Genomic DNA, 7,673 nt, shown 5'->3' on the forward strand with positions numbered 1-7,673 from the left:
TCAAAATTTTTCAAAATTATCTTTTCCATTTTTCTCAGTTCCTTGAACACAAATTTAAAAAAAAAAAAGTGTTCTTTGACAAATTGTCTTAGAATTCATTATTACGAAATTTAACGAACTCAACTTATAGGAAACGAATCTGATAATCTCCCCGAGGCGAAGCCGAGGTCTATAATTTCTTCTCAATTATTTATAACCCGTGGAAAATTTTCTATACAACATAATTTTTTCCGCCTAAATATCACTAAGTTTAATTTTTCTCAAAACTTTTCAAGTTTACTTTTCACATTTTTCTCCCATTAGTTCAACATAAATTCCAAAAAAATGTATTTGTTGTCTTTGAAAAATTCTCTATAGGATTCAATAAGTATACATACTAAGTTTAATAAAATTCAACTTGTCGGAAAAGAAGCTGCTAATCTCCCCGAGGCGAAGTCGAGGTTTACAGTTTTTTTTTTTCATTTGTAATCTGTGTATTTTTTTTTGTATTACAGAATTTTTTCCGGTTAAATATCGCTAATTTTAGTTTTTCTCAAAATTTTTCAAAATTATCTTTTCCATTTTTCTCAGTTCCTTGAACACAAATTTAAAAAAAAAAATGGTGTTCTTTGACAAATTGTCTTAGAATTCATTATTACGAAATTTAACGAACTCAACTTATAGGAAACGAATCTGATAATCTCCCCGAGGCGAAGCCGAGGTCTATAATTTCTTCTCATTTATTTGTAACCCGTGGAAAATTTTCTATACAACATAATTTTTTCCGCCTAAATATCACTAATTTTAATTTTTCTCAAAACTTTTCAAGTTTACTTTTCACATTTTTCTCCCATTAGTTCAACATAAATTCCAAAAAAATGTATTTGTTGTCTTTGAAAAATTCTCTATAGGATTCAATAAGTATACATACTAAGTTTAATAAAATTCAACTTGTCGGAAAAGAAGCTGCTAATCTCCCCGAGGCGAAGTCGAGGTTTACAGTTTTTTTTTTCATTTGTAATCTGTGTATTTTTTTTTTTGTATTACAGAATTTTTTCCGGTTAAATATCGCTAATTTTAGTTTTTCTCAAAATTTTTCAAAATTATCTTTTCCATTTTTCTCAGTTCCTTGAACACAAATTTAAAAAAAAAATGGTGTTCTTTGACAAATTGTCTTAGAATTCATTATTACGAAATTTAACGAACTCAACTTATAGGAAACGAATCTGATAATCTCCCCGAGGCGAAGCCGAGGTCTATAATTTCTTCTCAATTATTTGTAACCCGTGGAAAATTTTCTATACAACATAATTTTTTCCGCCTAAATATCACTAAGTTTAATTTTTCTCAAAACTTTTCAAGTTTACTTTTCACATTTTTCTCCCATTAGTTCAACATAAATTCCAAAAAAATGTATTTGTTGTCTTTGAAAAATTCTCTATAGGATTCAATAAGTATACATACTAAGTTTAATAAAATTCAACTTGTCGGAAAAGAAGCTGCTAATCTCCCCGAGGCGAAGTCGAGGTTTACAGTTTTTTTTTTTCATTTGTAATCTGTGTATTTTTTTTTGTATTACAGAATTTTTTCCGGTTAAATATCGCTAATTTTAGTTTTTCTCAAAATTTTTCAAAATTATCTTTTCCATTTTTCTCAGTTCCTTGAACACAAATTTAAAAAAAAAAATGGTGTTCTTTGACAAATTGTCTTAGAATTCATTATTACGAAATTTAACGAACTCAACTTATAGGAAACGAATCTGATAATCTCCCCGAGGCGAAGCCGAGGTCTATAATTTCTTCTCATTTATTTGTAACCCGTGGAAAATTTTCTATACAACATAATTTTTTCCGCCTAAATATCACTAATTTTAATTTTTCTCAAAACTTTTCAAGTTTACTTTTCACATTTTTCTCCCATTAGTTCAACATAAATTCCAAAAAAATGTATTTGTTGTCTTTGAAAAATTCTCTATAGGATTCAATAAGTATACATACTAAGTTTAATAAAATTCAACTTGTCGGAAAAGAAGCTGCTAATCTCCCCGAGGCGAAGTCGAGGTTTACAGTTTTTTTTTTCATTTGTAATCTGTGTATTTTTTTTTTGTATTACAGAATTTTTTCCGGTTAAATATCGCTAATTTTAGTTTTTCTCAAAATTTTTCAAAATTATCTTTTCCATTTTTCTCAGTTCCTTGAACACAAATTTAAAAAAAAAAATGGTGTTCTTTGACAAATTGTCTTAGAATTCATTATTACGAAATTTAACGAACTCAACTTATAGGAAACGAATCTGATAATCTCCCCGAGGCGAAGCCGAGGTCTATAATTTCTTCTCATTTATTTGTAACCCGTGGAAAATTTTCTATACAACATAATTTTTTCCGCCTAAATATCACTAATTTTAATTTTTCTCAAAACTTTTCAAGTTTACTTTTCACATTTTTCTCCCATTAGTTCAACATAAATTCCAAAAAAATGTATTTGTTGTCTTTGAAAAATTCTCTATAGGATTCAATAAGTATACATACTAAGTTTAATAAAATTCAACTTGTCGGAAAAGAAGCTGCTAATCTCCCCGAGGCGAAGTCGAGGTTTACAGTTTTTTTTATTCATTTGTAATCTGTGTAATTTTTTTTGTATTACAGAATTTTTTCCGATTGAATATCGCGAATTTTAGTTTTTCTCAAAATTTTTCAAAATTATCTTTTCCATTTTTTCTCAATTCTTTGACATAAATTCTAAAAAAAATATGTGTAATCTTTGACAAATTCTCTATAAGTTTCAAATCAAGTTTAAAATCTTCTGGAGGCGAAGCCGAGGGTTACAGTTTTTTTTCTTTCGATTTATTTGTAATCTGTGTAAATTTTTTTGTATTACAGAATTTTTTCCGGCTGAATATCGCTAATTTTAGGTTTTTTCAAAATTTTTCATAATTATTTTTTCCATTTTCTCAGTTCCTTCTTAAAAAAAATCAGTAATCTTCGACAAATTCTCTATAAGATGTAATTTTACTAAATTTAGTAAATTCAATTTATAGGAAACGAAGCTGCTAATCTCCCCGAGGCGAAGCCGAAGGTCACAGTTTTTTTTTTCATTTTTTTTTCATTTATTTATAATCTGTCAACATTTTTTTGTATTACAGATTTTTTTCCGGCTGAATAGTGCTAATTTTCATTTTTCTCAAAATTTTTCAAAATTATCTTGTCCATTTTTCTCAATTCCTTGAACATAAATATTAAAAAAAATTGGGTGATCTTTGACAAATTCTCTCTAAAATTTAATTATTACCGAGTTTAATGAACTCAACTTATAAGAAACGAAGCTGCTAATCTTCCCGAGGCGAAGCCGAGGTTTATTAGATTTTTCTCATTAATTTGTAACCTATAAAAAAATTTGTATACATCATTTTTTCCGCCTAAACATCAGTAACTTTAATTTTTCTCAAATATTTTCAAGTTTATTTTTTCCATTTTTCTCAATTAATTTGACATCAATAACAAAAAAAATAGTTTTGCAATCTTTGACAAATTCTCTATAGGATTCATTATTACGAAATTTATTTATATATATTATTTATAATCTGTGTAAATTTTTGGTATTACAGAATTTTTTCCGGCTGAATAGTGTTAATTTTAATTTTTCTCAACATTTTTCAAAATCATCTTTTCCATTTTTCTAAATTCCTTGTACACAAATACTAAAAAAAATTGGGTAATCATTGACAAATTCTCTCTAAGATTCAATTATTTCCAAATTTATTGAACTCAACTTATAAGAAATGAAGCTGCTAATCTCCCCGAGGCGAAGCCGAGGTTTATAGTTTTTTCCCATTTATTTGTATCCTATGGAAAATTTTGTATACAACATAACTTTTTCTGCCTAAATATCACCAACTTTAATTTTTCTCAACTATTTTCAAGTTTATTTTTTCCATTTTTCTCAATTAATTTGACATCAATACCAAAAAAAAATAGATTTGTAATCTTTGGCCAATTCTCTATAGGATTCATTATTACGAAATTTAATGAACTCAACTTATAGGAAACGAAGCTGCAAATCTCCCCGAGTAGAAGCCGAGGGTTACAGTATTTTTTTTCCATTTATTTATAATTTGTGTACATTTTTTTGTATTACAGAATTTATTCCGACTGAATAATGATAATTTTAATTTTTCTCAACATTTTTCAAAAATATCTTTTCCATTTTTCTCAATTCCTTGCACACAAATACTGAAAAAAATTGGGTAATGTTTGACAAATTCTCTCTAAGATTCAATTATTTCCAAATTTATTGAAGTCAACTTATAAGAAATGAAGCTGCTAATCTCCCCGAGGCGACGCCGAGGTTTATAGTTTTTTCCTATTTATTTGTAACCTATGGAAAATTTTGTATACAACATAACTTTTTCTGCCTAAATATCACCAACTTTAATTTTTATCAAATATTTTCAAGTTTATTTTTTCCATTTTTCTCAATTAATTTAACATCAATACCAAAAAAAAATAGATTTGTAATCTTTGACCAATTCTCTATAGGATTCATTATTACGAAATTTAATGAACTCAACTTATAGGAAACGAAGCTGCTAATTTCCCCGAGGCGAAGCCGAGGGTTACAGTATTTTTTGTCATTTTTTTCCATTTATTTATAATTTGTGTACTTTTTTTTTATTACAGAATTTTTTCGGCTGAATAGTGCTAATTTTAATTTTTCTCAAAACTTTTCAAAATTATCTTTTCCATTTTTCTCAGTTACTTGAACATAGATACTAAAAAAAATTGGGTAGTCTTTGACAAATTCTCTCTAAGATTCAATTATTACCAAATTTAATAAACTCAACTTATTAGAAACGAAGCTGCTAATCTTCCCGAGGCGAAGCCGAGGTTTATAGTTTTTTCCCAATTATTTGTAACATATGGAAAATTTTGTATACAACATAATTTTTTTCCGCCTAATAAATATCACAAACTTTAATTTTTCTCAAAACTTTTCAAGTTTATTTTTTTGCCATATTTTTCGATTAATTTAACATAACTTAAAAAAAAAATAGATTTGTAGTCCTCTATAGGAACCAGTACGTATACACTAAGTTTAATAAATCCAACTTATAAGAAAAAAGCTTATAATCTCCCCGAGGCGAAGCCGAGGGTTACAGTTTTTTTATTCATTTGTAATCTGTGTAATTTTCTTTGTATTACAGAATTTTTTCCGACTGAATATCGCTAATTTTAGTTTTTCTCAAAATTTTTCAAAATTATCTTTTCCATTTTTCTCAGCTGCTTGAACACAAATTCTAAAAAAAAATTAGTATTCTTTGACAAATTCTCTGTAGAATTCATTATTACGAAATTTAACGAACTCAACTTATAGGAAACGAAGCTGATAATCTCCCTGAGGAGAAGCCGAGGTCTATAATTTTTTCTCATTTATTTGTAACCCGTGGAAAATCTTCTATACAACAATTTTTTCCGCCTAAATATCACTAATTTTAATTTTTCTCAAAACTTTTCAAGTTTATCTTTCCCATTTTTCTCCCATTTGTTAAACATAAATTCCAAAAAAATTTATTTGTAGTCTTTGAAAAATTCTCTATAGGATTCAATAAGTACATACTAAGTTTAATAAAATTCAACTTGTCGGAAAAGAAGCTGCTAATCTCCCCGAGGCGAAGCCGAGGGTTACAGTTTTTTTTTATTCATTTGTAATCTGTGTATTTTTTTTGTATTACAGAATTTTTTTCCGGCTGAATATTGCTACTTTTAGTTTTTCTCAAAATTTTTCAAAATTATCTTTTCCATTTTTCTCAGTTCCTTGAACACAAATTCTAAAAAAAGATTGGTACTCTTTGACAAATTTTCTTAGAATTCATTATTACGAAATTTAACGAACTCAACTTATAGGAAACGAAGCTGATAATCTCCTCGAGGCGAAGCCGAGGTCTATAATTTTTTCTCATTTATTTGTAACCCGTGAAAAATTTTCTATACAACATAATTTTTTCCGCCTAAATATCACTAATTTTAATTTTTCTCAAAACTTTTCAAGTTTATTTTTCCCATTTTTCTCCCATTCGTTCAACATAAATTCCAAAAAAATTTATTTGTAGTCTTTGAAAAATTCTCTATTAGATTCAATAAGTACATACTAAGTTTAATAAAATTCAACTTGTCGGAAAAGAAGCTGCTAATCTCCCCGAGGCGAAGCCGAGGGTTACATTTTTTTTTTTATTCATTTGTAATCTGTGTATTTTTTTGCATTACAGATTTTTTTCCGGCTGAAAATCGCTAATTTTAGTTTTTCTCAAAATTTTTCAAAATTACCTTTTCCATTTTTCTCAGCTGCTTGAACACAAATTCTAAAAAAAAATTAGTATTCTTTGACAAATTCTCTGTAGAATTCATTATTACGAAACTTAACGAACTCAACTTATAGGAAACGAAGCTGATAATCTCCTCGAGGCGAAGCCGAGGTCTATAATTTTTTCTCATTTATTTGTAACCCGTGGAAAATCTTCTATACAACATAATTTTTTCCGCCTAAATATCACTAATTTTAATTTTTTTCAAAACTTTTCAAGTTTATCTTTCCCATTTTTCTCCCATTCGTTCAACATAAATTCCAAAAAAATTTATTTGTAGTCTTTGAAAAATTCTCTATAGGATTCAATAAGTACACACCAAGTTTAATAAAATTCAATTTGTCGGAAAAGAAGCTGCTAATCTCCCCGAGGCGAAGTCGAGATTTACAGTTTTTTTTTATTCATTTGTAATCTGTGTAATTTTTTTTGTATTACAGAATTTTTTCCGACTGAATATCGCTAATTTTAGTTTTTCTCAAAATTTTTCAAAATTATCTTTTCCATTTTTTCTCAATTCTTTGAACATAAATTCTAAAAAAAATATGTGTAATCTTTGACAAATCCTCTATAAGTTTCAATTATTACTAAATTTAATAAACTCAACTTATAAGAAATGAAGCTGCTAAATCTTCCCGAGGCGAAGCCGAGGGTTACAGTGTTTTTTTTTCGATTTATTTTAATCTGTGTAAATTTTTTTGTATTACAGAATTTTTTCCGGCTGAATAATTTTAGGTTTTTTCAAAATTTTTCATAATTATTTTTTACATTTTTCTCAGGTCCTTGAACATAAATTCTTAAAAAAATCAGTAATCTTCGACAAATTCTCTAAGATTTAATTTTACTAAATTTAGTAAACTCTATTTATAGGAAACGAAGCTGCTAATCTCCCCGACGCAAAGCAGAAGTTTATAATTTTTTCTCATTTATTTGTAACCTATGGAAAATTTGTATACAACATGACTTTTGTCCTCCTAAATATCACTAACATTAATTTTTTTCGAAATTTTTCTAGTTTATTTTTTCCATTTTTTCTCAATTCTTTGAACATAAATGCTAAAAAAAATATGGGTAATCTTTGACAAATCCTCTATAAGTTTCAATTATGGTTAAATTTAATAAACTCAACTTGTAAGAAATGAAGCTGCTAATCTCCCCGAGGCGAAGCCGAGGGTTACAGGTTTTTTTTTCACATATTTGTATAATCTGTGTACATTTTTTTGTACTGTGGAATTTTTTTCCGGCTGAATATCGCTAATTTTAGGTTTTTTCAAAATTTTTCATAATTATTTTTTACATTTTTCTCAGTTCCTTGCACATAAATTGTTAAAAAAATC

This window comes from Zophobas morio, unplaced genomic scaffold (genome assembly GCF_036711695.1).
Source record: "Zophobas morio isolate AGI-343-1 ecotype UQ-CSIRO unplaced genomic scaffold, CSIRO_AGI_Zmor_V1 ptg000040l, whole genome shotgun sequence".
Taxonomy (NCBI): domain Eukaryota; kingdom Metazoa; phylum Arthropoda; class Insecta; order Coleoptera; family Tenebrionidae; genus Zophobas; species Zophobas morio.